The sequence below is a fragment of the Talpa occidentalis genome, unplaced genomic scaffold, assembly GCF_014898055.3.
Source record: "Talpa occidentalis isolate TD23 unplaced genomic scaffold, MPIMG_talOcc4v2.1 talOcc4.5, whole genome shotgun sequence".
Lineage (NCBI taxonomy): Eukaryota > Metazoa > Chordata > Mammalia > Eulipotyphla > Talpidae > Talpa > Talpa occidentalis.
In genome coordinates this window covers 20,980,892-20,993,802 of record NW_023604861.1, presented here as the reverse complement: position 1 = coordinate 20,993,802, position 12,911 = coordinate 20,980,892, and the positions used below count along the sequence as shown (strand labels likewise).

General features: G+C 37.2%; 1 long non-coding RNA gene across 1 annotated transcript in view; it reads right to left on the bottom strand.

The window, feature by feature from the left end:
- LOC129146900 (uncharacterized) overlaps positions 1 to 12,413 on the bottom strand; it is a 43,854-nt gene extending 31,441 nt beyond the window's left edge. The window contains exon 1 of the long non-coding RNA XR_008554261.1: positions 12,371 to 12,413. This is a non-coding gene — a long non-coding RNA (uncharacterized LOC129146900). The remainder of the gene's footprint in view (positions 1 to 12,370) is intronic.
- Between the last annotated feature and the right edge of the window lie 498 nt (positions 12,414 to 12,911).

The window sequence follows — 12,911 nt, the reverse complement described above, 5'->3', positions numbered from 1 at the left end:
GAACCGGCACTGCAGAGGCTGCAGACAGCTTCACAGCACTGCACTCAACCGCCTGCACCACCAGGGAGGCCCAAGAACACTTAATCTTTTAAAAAGCATTCAGCTGGTCAGTAGTGCATATTCAAAAGTGAACTGAGGATGGAGGTTCAGAACCCATAAAAAAGAAATAAAGCTCACAATGGCCTCCCCGACCCCTATGAAAGGTCTTCTTAAGCAATGAAAAAGTTAAGAATCTACTTTTTGGATTATCTTGCTTTTCTGTTCATCTTCCCCTTTCAGCTCAACTCTTATGAGCCCTTCACCTGTTTTCCATTGCCCTTACTGTCTGTGCTGGGAATAATGTTTGTGTTTTACTTCAGTAATTCACCCTGCCCACCCATGGGTGAAGAACTGGTCGGGTTCAGGCAGGGCTTAAGATGAGAGATGCGCAGTAACTACAATTCACTAGCTTGTTATTGTTGTATTATTTATTCTCTAGATAAGATATTTCTTCTGAGGTGCCCAAAGTACTTTTCTACACACTAAATAAATGATTAACCCTCAGAACCCTGCTATGAAGCAAGCAGATTTGCAAAGATGATGGGAGTAGGAGGAGAAAACTAAATCCCACATGCGGAAAATAACAATTCATCACACAAGAAGGTAGCAATTTCTGCCTCTAGAGGAGTAGGGAGCAGGGAATGTAACCAGTGAACTGACAGCCTTGAATTATGCTCTTTTCGCCTACATCTCACCTCCCCCCAAAGCTATATTATCCAAACATTTTCACATATCAATTAACTTACATGCCATTGCACAGGTGGAACATGCTAATGTAAACAACCGCATTTCCTGACCTTACCATTGGTCTGATGTTACTGAATGGCCATACTGGACAGTTTTGCTTCAATGAATTGGCATCACAATGCTGAAATGATGTGGGATGTCAAAATCTAGATTATCCCAGTGTTTAAGCTCTTCTTTGTGGTTCAGGCTGAATTTCCCTCATTCCAAGGGAAATAACACTCACCTAGTAGTGTCTGTCTGGCTAGGAAATCCATATTTTCTCTGAGTATAATTCAGCAAAGACTTGCATGAGAAGACTTAAAGTGAAAAGAGTGAAATAAGAAGCTACCATAGTCACTATGAGCCTGATCAATCATCTGTAAATTAAGATCTTGAAGTCATAGGTCCATCATCTCATATCTGAATTTCTAAAACCACCTCCTTGCTAACCAAGTTTAGATTGTCCAATTGCTCTGCTCATTACTACCAAGAGACTGTCCTGGAACTGAGGCATCTTGAGGCATTTGCACCAGGGTAGATCTTCCTTCTTTGTAATTTTTCTGGATTAACCTTACTCACTACCATTCCCTACTCTCTACCCTAGACCAGCCTGCAATTAGAATTGACCGCTTATTTAACTAGAGTTACTTTCTCCTCAAATTTGAGATGGGTGTCCTTCTTGAGCATAACTCTAATAGAGCATTACTGTTAATAATGTTCTAGAATTTTTCGTTATCATTGACTCAATTTACTTGATTTAACTTGCTGCATTCTTATTTTTGTGACTTCAGCTTCCCAGTATTTTGTCAAAACAAAAGAGTAAATCTTAGATCATAGAGCTTCCTGGCTTAAAACCGCTTTTTAAAAAGAACTATTTTTATTTATTTATGCACACAAGAACTGGGGTATAAACCAGAGGTGCAGGGGATGAGAGGATTCACAAGAGGCAGAGTGGGGAGCAGCGGGTGAGACAGGAGAGGTCTACTGCACCATGTGGGTTAGCTCCCTGGCCAGGGATTGAACTCATGCCACAGTGGCTAGTATAGCTTGATAGCACTGAGACTTTAACCCCTGCACCACTAGGGAGGCCTCTTGAAAACCCACTGAATCTAGCCTAAAAAAGGCCCCACTGAATCTTTTTAAAGGCCCCACTGAATCTAGCATAAAATCCTAAACTCTGGGTCCTATTTAGTTGTCCAGTCTCAAAATTAGCTTCACCTCCTCTGGGTCAGTGTGTTCCAGCCACTGCTTCAAGACTTTTGCACTATTCCTTATGCCTGGAATACTCTTTTTCCATTTTTGCCTAGATACAGATCCTTTTATCACTTTAAATCTCATTTCCACAAAGGGACTTTTCTTGATCACCCTAAATGATGTAAATAATCATTCCTTTTATTATTTTTCATAGCACCCTATGATTTTCCTTCATAAACTTTCAGCAATATGTATTGCCATATTTCTCATATGTATATTGGTTTAATACATCATTTTCCCAGTAGATTGTAAGTTCCATTTGGGCAGAGGTCTGATTTCTTTTTTAAGAATGTAGCACCTTATTTTACACTCAACAAGTATTTGTTTAATAAACAAATGAATGAATGGAAAATATGGCTTTGGGATAAAAGTAGATACACATTAGATTTACGATTTTATCATGTTTTATATATGTTGCCTTGAAAAAATAATTTGATATGAGTCTCAACTTCATTATGTATAAAATAAAGCTAATAGTCCCTTTCCCACAAGATATTTATGATGATTTAATCAGATAATGTATCATAGATTTTAGCATTCAAGAAATGTTTATATTATGTAAATTAGTAGTTGATTTCTAGAATTCACAGGTTAAAAAAATATAAATTGATCCATCAAACCTCCTCAAATAATTGTGTAGACATTACAGAATTTCAAATATAATTTTAATATAGACTTGGATTCATATTTCATTCATTTTTGGGTTCCATGCAACAGTAGAAATAGAGCCATAAATGTACATTAAATAAATTGGCTAATTTTACAGATAAGGAAACTGAGTCCAGAGAGAACCAAGAACTTGCCTAACACTACACAAATAGTCTAAGTGGTAGGCTTTCATGCTTCCCATCTAATAAAGCACACAACCTTTTAATCATAGATCAAATATATTTTGCAAGACTAAGAGTAATTCTTTTGAATACAGACTCAACTGTCATGATATCAAGTTTTTTATTTTGACATTTTTGTAAAGAGCATGGATTTTAGAGAAAATAATTACCTAGTTTCAAATCTCAACTGTACATTTTCCAGTTCATGTTGGAAAATTACCTAATCTCTCTGAGTCTCAGTTTCCTCTTATATAAATTATAGATAATGATGTTTGTTTGTATATTTTTCTAACAACTGCCTGAGATAATGCTTGGGAAGCTTCTGACAGTTTCTGGTGCAGGGTAAATGTTCAGTGATAGAGGTGACTAGGGTAGCGATAATAATGCGTATTGTCACTAGGTTGCATTTAATTTGTATTTTCTTCCTTTACCTACCAACAATAACGCTTTAACACAAATCTGTCATTTTCATATTTGTCCCTTTCTGTTAACTTACAAGATAAGAGTATCTTGGATTTTTTGTCATAAGCTTGACCATTGTGTTCTTAGAACATTATTACCATTTTGGTAACTCCATGATTCTGATTTGATCTTATAATATATGCAGTATAAATTGATTGTATCCAATAATGTGCAGAATAAAGTTTACATCACTGGAGTTCCCCTTACAAATAGGGTATTACTCAAGTTTCTCTGATAAAATTGTCAATAAAACACTCTCCCCGGGCCTCCCCAGTGGCACAGCGGTTGAGCGCTGGGTTGCGAAGGTGCCCGCAGCCTCGGTAGCACTGCTTCAATCCCCAGCCACCAGGCAAGGGTCCCACATGGCGCACAGACCTCTTCTGCTGCCCTCTGCTCCCCTCAGCAGTGTATTTCGTCAGTCTGCCTGTTCTGCTCCCTCCTCTGGCTCTGGTGAATTCTCTCACCCTCCCGCACTTCTGACTGTACCCAGTGCTTGTATAAATAAATAAATAAATCTTTAAAAAAAAAAAAACCTCTCCCCCTCAAAATGTGACAGCTTGAACCAATAATAGGTCTCCTAATCATTTCATTTTTTAGTATGAAGCTGAGGTTTACTGAGTTTAAGAAGACATAGCTCTAGTTTTAGTGAAAATTTGTTTTAACAGTTGTCATCTTACACACTTGTTAAGTAATTGTACACTTACTTAGTGTACAGGAGCGCACTTACCTAGTAGGAGCTGTCTATCTAGGAAATTACAGTGACCATAAAATACTTAAGTTTGGAAGATATTAAAGGGACTACCCAAGAATTTCCCCAAATTCCAGTGAATTCACTGGCAAGTAGTGATTTAGTTTACAAAACTTTTATTATATATAGCTTCGTAGATACAACCTACTAAGTAAATTAGGAAGCCTGCCTAAAGTCCCTATAAAGGCATATGTGGCTGCCTCCGGGTTTGAATCTTTGCTCCACCCTTTTTTCATCCTCGGGTTAGGGGTAAGGGTCCTAAATTATCTGAGCTTCAAATACTAATTTTATAAATTTGTCTACAGATAAATGGAAGGAGAACATAAAGAAGTCAACTAATTGTTATAAAGTATGCAAAATGATTGATCTCCATATTTTTAACTCTAAACAATTCTTTTTTTTTTTTTTTTACTTTATGTTTATGAGGTAGCATACATTAACATCATTGTATCTGCTTGGGGGTTTTAGGTTTAAACCTCTACAAATGTTTATTTTCACACCCTGCCCACCACCATTGCCCAGTAATTCTCTACCATGTTACATTGGGCCCCTTCCCTCCACCACTCCTACCCCTTTACCCTACCTCTCTGATAACCTCAATTTTATAGTCAGATTTAAGGTTGGTTATTGGTTTGGTTCTGTCTGACCTTTTGTTTTGTTTCTCTATATTCCACATTTAAGTGAGAACATCTGGTATTTGTCTTTTTCCTTCTGGCTTATTTTGCTTAGTGTAATCCTCTCCAATTTCTTCCATATTTCTGCAAATGGCAGAAGCTCATTCTTTTATACAGTTAAGTAGTATTCCATTGCATATACATGCCACCTTTTCTTTTTTTTTCCCCTCTTATTATTTTTTTCTTACATCATTATAGTCCCCACAATTCTCCCGCCACCATATCACCCATGCAGCATCACCATATTCTCTTGTGTTCTTTCCTCCCCATTCAAAATAATTCTTTTGTCTCTCTCAACTCCACAACAGAGAATCAACACACATACAAATGAATTTAAAATCCAGGTATTCCCCTTCTTGATAGCTGAAGACTGAAAACACACTAATTCAAAGAGAAATATGCTCTCTTGTATTCATTGCAGCATGATTTTCAATAGCCAAGTTTGAAACACCCTAAGTCCTCAAGAACAGATGAGTAGAGAAATGAGATGTGGTTTATACATAATGAAATACTACTCAGGTGTTAAAAAAGATAAAATCTTGCCATTTGCAGCACCATGAATGGAGCCGAAGGGGTCGATGACAAGTACAGGATAATTTCACTCATAAGTGGAATATAAAGAAATAAAACAATGGAACAGACAAAACTAAAACAAAACAAATACTAGGAATCTGACTGTAGAATTGCAGCTACTAGAGGGGGATGGTAGGTAGAAGGCTGAGAACCGAGAGAGAGGGAGCCCACAGGTCTCTGGTCAAGGGTTATAGGTCTGTTAGGGGTGCATGTGGAGTGGTAACATACATCTGAAGAACTATGACTCTATTCCCCTAAATCATAAACACTGTGTAATCCAATGTCACCTCAAAATTAAAATGTTACAAAAAATTCACATTACAAATGTCAAAAGTTTTTACATTTGGAGATTTTCATACAAAGTATTTTTGTTCATAAAACCAGAAAATTATGGTGTAAAAATATTTTATATTTTCACTTTAGGAATTTCCTAAATAAATAACTTGAATAAAATATTCTTTTTACATTAAAAATTAAATATCCTTAATCATATATTATGATGTGTATCTAAATATTTGAATTCAAACTGTTCTTTTACCAGTAGTCATGGAAATCTACTACAAATTTACTTCATTAATAAAATAAAATGTTTTAAAGCATTCAAATTATAAATAAAATCAATTTAATATTCAAATATTACATATAAGTACTAATACATACCGGCATATCATTTGATACTGATATTTTTCCCTTATATTAAAAGTTTCTTTCAAGAATTAGCCAGTGTCCCTAGTAGTTACCTAGTTTGTATTTCTAAATTGTATTTCTACAAATTATAACAGTCAACTGAAAGTGATGCTTCAGATACCTGAGATGTCCTTTGGCTTTTGTTCTTTCTGCCTGAGTAATTTATGTATTCCCTTCTAAGCACATATTAATTATTTGATGTGTAGGTATAATAATTTATGCTTAATAATATCCAGTTCCACAATTAATATCCAGTTCCACAATTTATTTTATAGTTGAAAGTTTTTGAAATTACTTTTTAAGGCTACTTTATTATATCACACATATGCTAATAAATTCATTTTGAATTTATGAATAAATTCATAGCTTCTATTTGGTTTAATTTTTTTTAAATCTATATGATACCACCCTTAAAGTCTTGCTGCAGTAGTAGAATAAAATACTCTCTTTTACATTAAAAAATTAAATATACTTAATCATATATTGTGATGTATATCTAGATATTTGGATTCAAACTGTTCTTTTACCAGTAGTTATGGAAATCTACTACAAATTTACTTCATTAGACATAAGAAGAACCATATCACTTCAGGAAAGAAATCACTTCTCAAAACAAGTGTTTGTCAGATTATTCCAGAGCACATCAAATCCCATTATCTAATGAGACTAACAAACAATAGAAAACGAACTGTAAGAGCATCTCTGTATAAATGACATGTATTTTAGATAGAGGTTTGTAGGCCAGTCAACTTAAAGGAGGAGAGAGCATGCTTTATTAGATAAAACAATTATGAGTGAGTTGGAGAGACACTATCCATGTGTTAAAGATTCATCATATTTATACAATTCAGTCAGGCCGAGCTTGCAGGTTTCATTGTGATTTTACTGTTTTTCATTTTTGCCTTGGATTTCCCAACCTTGGATTCTGTCCCCCATACAATGCCTTATGGAATCCATTCATCCAGCACTTCCCTAGACTGCATTCCCTAACAGTGAACACAAAGTGTCACTGTGACTACATGCTAATAGTCTAAAACTCACAAAAAACTTTCCCCAAATTGGAAATTCATTTACTTGCAAGTGGGTGTTATATTTGAATTGTCTGCGACTAATTATCTTTAAGTTAATTTGAACAAATTTCAATTTGAATTATTTTTATTTTTACCCCCTGGTCTTTCATATAATTACAGTGATACATTTTTTTTTTTCTTTTGGTGATACAAGAAAGATAGAAAATGCAAGAACACAGGCCCTGAACATTTCGGCCTCCTGTCTTATGACATGGAATTAATACACATTGGAGAAAGAAATTGGTCCTAAGTAGGAGATGATGACCTCGTGCATGCATTTCTGGGCTGCAGTGCACCCTGTGCTTTATCACTGTACTTGAAAAAACAAAGTGAATGCACATCACCACACACACACAAAAGGCAAATCCCTGTATCAAATTATTGCTAAATCCTTGAAAACCCATGTTAATTCTTCTTAAAACCTTCCTCTACTAGATATCTGCTGATCAGCAACAGATGCTTCTGAATGTATTCCCCGGTAGTTAACAGAAAGTTGCCTTTGTTCTATCTTTTCTCTCTATCTTAAGATGAACAACTTTCTCCATATTTTGAATGAATACATTTTGGAAATGAATACATATGAACAGGGTATCATTCTGAAGCAAGTGTTTTCTTGCAAAATCTATTAAAGGAGTCTATCATGTTGAGTAGACCAATTGCTTTACTGTCTTCACAATTTTTCTACATAAATGCAGAACTCAAAATTAGTTTTCATGTTCCTCAAAAATAGCAAAACTAGTTTTAAGTTCTTTATGTAAAAAAATTGCAAAAGTGAAATTATGGTCTTATTGTTAAGATGCAGTTGGTGTGTAACATGAGGCATGCATGCAGTGGTGTTTCTATCTGTACTGTCTCATGTTGTTTTTTCACGTGTCTGTGGTAGTTTTCCTTTAAACAGGTCCCTTAGGGGCCTTCCTGGTGGCACAGGCAGTTGAGCTCAGTGCTGTGAAGCTGTCCACAGCCTCTGCAGTTCTGGTTCGATCCCCGCCAGCAGCGAATCAACCCACATGGTGGGGCAGACCTCTCCTCTCTCGCCCACTGCTCACCTCCGCAGTGTACGTCAGTCAGTCTGCCTGTCTGTTCCCTGCTCTGTCTTTGGTGAATCCTCTCACCCTCCTGCACATCTGGCCTGTACCCTGGTTTTTGTATAAATAAATCTTTTTTAAAAAAAAGTTACTCTTTAAAACAAAACAAAACAGGTCCCTTATGTGGTTGTCTCCAACATTGTGATCACTGTTTTCTAAATTTGTAATTTCTTATGATTGTTTTAAGATAGTGTTTTATGGATCCCTACTGAGGTACTAGGCAACATGGGTATGGCAATGGGATCGGTATCCCTTTATCTGTTAGTTATCTGTAGAAAAGATCTCGATTAGTAAACATTAATGAAGTCTCCTCCCTCCCTGCCTTTGTAGTGTGGGCAAACTCTGTAACCTTGGTTATTTAATTTTTAAAAATGCTCACTTGTGAGGAGTAGTGTGAAAATCAGAAAACAATGACTTAATTAAAAAATAACTTAATTATTATCAAGCTTTAACATGTCATTTGTAATGACACTGAAAAAAGGTGCTCCCTTAGTTCCTATCCATAATTTAAAAATCTATACCTAGAGCTAGTTTGACTTTTCAGAAAAAAAAAAAAAAATTAGAATTTTGTTTTGTTTTGGTTTGGGTTTTAATGAACTTAATTATCACAGGATTTATAGAGACCCAGTGACCACTATATTAACTTTGAATTTCTGATGTCTAGATATATGATAAGTAGAATGTGATAAGAATTTAGATGCCTTATTTTACGGTTTGATTTTTTTATTTTTAAAAAGAATAACATGTCACCCCATTTTTAATTAAATTATTGAATTATTGAATTATTTATACACATACTAAGACCCGTATGTATAAAAAGTCAATGTCCTTGCTCTTGTGAGTTCATAGATATGCAACCAGCAGCAAATACATAAGAAAACACTCCTGGCATTTGGGTAGAATCTATAGTGGGGGGCAGGGATTTTTCCCCAGACTCTCTCAACCTTGCCTTCTTCCTGGACCTTGAGCAGGTGTCCGCCTTAGCTTACATCAAGGTTACAGACTCCTGTGGGCTCCCAGACTCTGGGGCCTGAGGCAGGTTAGCTACATGCCTGGAACCTTTGCTCCTTCCAGCAATTCTGGACTCGATGAACCACCACATCCAGTGGTGGCTTCAAAGGGAGTCTCATACTGAAATTTGAGTGTTTAGGGGAGTTTAGGAGGCAAGTAAACCAGTGGAAGACAGGTCCAAGATAATGGAGTAGATAGGTTCTTCTAGTGGGCTATGACTCACAGCTTTTCCTTGGGAAACATCTGGAAACAACTAGAAGCAGTATCCAGCCAGGCCAGTAGTCACCTTTCACCTAGCATGGGCCTCCTTCAAGCTCATTCCCGTCCCTCTGACTCTTGTAAACCTTGGGATTTCACTTCCCTATATAGTATTGGCAATTTAGCCTTGGCTCGGCCTCTGCTACTTAGGGAAAGTGGACTGAGATCGTGGCCAGTCTGATTTGCACAGGTGGGGGTGGAGGTAGCAGAGGAAGAGTGGAAGGTTTTGATCAACAAAGATCACACAGGGAGGGGAGGTCTATTTAAAATACACAAAGTGTTTTTTTTTAATAATTATCTAAGTTCTCAGCAGTCTTTTACCCATTACAAATTACTGCTTTGATCAGGAAAGACAGAAAATCTAAAAGTGAGAAAATGATATAACTCGATTAATTTATCATTCCAGAGATACCATCACTCCACATTGAACTTAATAACATCTAAATGTCCACCTAGGAGCTTACTCAATGTTCTGAAATCTCTTTGTCCATGTTATTTATCACCTATTGAGTGATACTGTCAATGTCCATCTCTCCCCAAATTCCACAGCTTAATTTGTAACAGAGGCTTTGTTCTTTTATTTTTTTAAGATTTATTTATTTATGCATACAAGAATTGGGGTACAGGCCAGAGGTGTGGTGGGGGTGAAAGGATGGGTAGCTCCCTGGTCAGGGAGCGAACTTGTGCTGCAGTGCCTGCTGATAACTTCTTAGGTTGTGTCTTAACCCCTTGCGCCACCAGGGAAGTCCTAACAGAGGCTTTGTTCTAGCAATGCATTCAGAGACTGTTAGCACAACCTAGGTAATTGTAGAAAAGCAATGCATACGTTCATAAAGATGTCCTTCTCTCTAACCTTCCTGGCCCTTCTACTTCAACCTTTATCTGCCATAAACCACCTTAAATACTGCCAGGCAATGAGCTGTCCAATCCTCTACTTTGACTCTCTCTTCAGATTCTGCCCCCAACTTTCTGTTCTTCATATCAAATTCAAATCATTCACATGAGGCTTCAAGCTTCCTTTCCCCGCCCTCTCTCATGTATTTCAAGCATTACGCCTGCTTTCACTGCTTCCTTATTCGTCCTGGAGCTGACTTTCTATTCTTTGCTGTCAAGGCACTACCTTCACCTCAGTCAACAACCCTTCCCTCCTTAAGAATGAAAACACACAAGCAAAAAAATACTCCAGCCCCTTTAGTAAGCCTCCCTACATCAAAACCAGCATGGATAAAACATCCATCTCCCAAAAGATAACATGGCAATCACCTCAACTCCTACATTCTTTTAAGATTACACCCATTCTACATGCGAGAAGTTGGTCTGGCTCCAAACCAGAATTCAGAATTAGAAATTTATCACCTTGCAAAAGAGGTCCCATTTTTTTGGGAAAAGAGTCACAACCTACCCTTTGTTCTTCCACATGCAATCTTTGTTTCAATTTAGGGTATAAATATAATTTACTGTGTGAATCAGTCTACTTTTGAGAGGGAAGCAGGCTTGAAAGAGTAGGAATGTTTCTCCAGCAAATGAGTATCTAGTGAATCTATTTAGCAGTCTATGAATAGGATTATCAACCTTCATTTAAAATTTTTAAATGATAAACACTCAGGAAATTAGTCCTTAAAATCTTTTGGCTGTTGTTTTCAGGTGCTCAACTCCAGAGCTACTAAGATAAAGAATTTCAGATGGAAAAAATAAAAGGAAGAAAACTTGTAGGTGCTTAAGAACAAGACTCTTTTTTGTCATATCCTAACTCTTGTAGGTGCTTAAGAAGCAAGACTCTTTTTTGTCATATCCTAACTCTGCTAGCTTATGAGCTTGGCAAGTCACTGAACCTGTCTGCACCTCAGTTTTCTTATCTGTAAAATGGGAATGAGTACAGTAGCTGCCCATAGTGTTGTGAGAGTTAAATAAGGAAAAGCACTCAAAATGATTCCTTACATACAGCACCGTATGTTAGCAATTTATCATCGTCATCGCAATCATCATTCTCTTTGGTAACAGTTCTAATATCACCTGACTTTAGGTGCGATGTAGACAGGGGCACTTCTAGTGGTTTTGGATCTAGGATTTCCGTGGGAACAGCTGATGAACCAAGTGCTAACTCTCCTGTGACTTTCTGCTTCTACAAATGACATAAAGAATATCAAATATTAACTCCTGAATATATTACTCAGAAGTTATCCTTATAGCATAAGGATGTAAAATTTAAGAACAAAAAATAATGAGAGTTTTGGAGCTGCAGAGAGACTTGCTTTCTCCCCCTCAGCAGATATTTCCTACTCTCTTTTAACTTTTGTGAAGGTGAGAGATAGATGTCCATGTGTTTCCTTCACATTGGGTTTATGGGTGAGTTCCAGAAAAATAGCTTGTACACAGAGAGGGAAATTGTGAGCCTATAACAAAAAAAAAAAAATGGAGCCCAGGGGAGAAAATGTGATACAAATGTCCACTAAGGTATGTAAGGTATGTGGGGGGAAATCTACCCCAAAAGACACTCTCCTTGGGCTCAAATCAAGCAGACATTTTGCTGATATACTTTTCTGATTTATCTCTTGCTGGGTAGCTAAGTGATCTTGGATGACATAGAGACTTTCTTCTGATCTTGGTCTTCGTGGCAGCAATGAGCTGCCAGCCCTGCCAGGGAAACTGGCCCCTTCCAATTTCACATGCTGATCTGTCTGTCCAGAGGGCAAGCGGCTCTCAGAAGCCCCGGGGTGGAAGGGGGGGCGGGAAATGGGACTCAGCAGCCACATTGGAAAAGTGACTACAAAAGACACTGACATGCCTACGCCATTCCCATCTCTCAAGCCTTCAGGAATCCCAGAGCGTCTTGCCTATGGATGTCCAGGCTTATTTCTATGATCACATCTGACATCAGTCCAGGAGAAACAGAAGATAACTGTGGAAATCAAAAACTGTTTATAATCATGAATACTGATGAAGAGTGACTCACCCAGAGGCACCAGCCATCCGGAGAAGAACGCAAACTTCTAGCTCTTCCATTGTTCCTCAGGCACTTGTCATAGTGCTGGTAATTTCCATCTGAAAATTCCATAGCCACTGAACTTTCTTTCTCATTGTATCCTGTGGATTCTGGAGAAGAGAATTTGGAGATTATATTGCTCCCTAGGTAATTATCCATTTTCCAAAAAGGTAGCTATGAAATTCCCTACTTTAGATAATGGGGGAGCAATGGACTCCAGTCTTTTCTTGCTGCGTATAAACTTCTGCTGGTTAGGATGGAACCACTCCCATGAACTGATTACACATCAGGATAGATTTATTGTATGTCTTAGAAGGCATTAGGATAAAATTACTACAGCAAATTTATTTGGAAATGTCATATATTTAAAAAGATAGAAAATTTGAATTTTAAAGTAATAGTAAAAGATATTTAGATTTAAAGCTCTTTAATGAGCATGTTTTTTAATGACACTATATAGCATGGATCATAGGTGTTGGACAGGGCCTCAGACCTTTGGTACACATCTCTT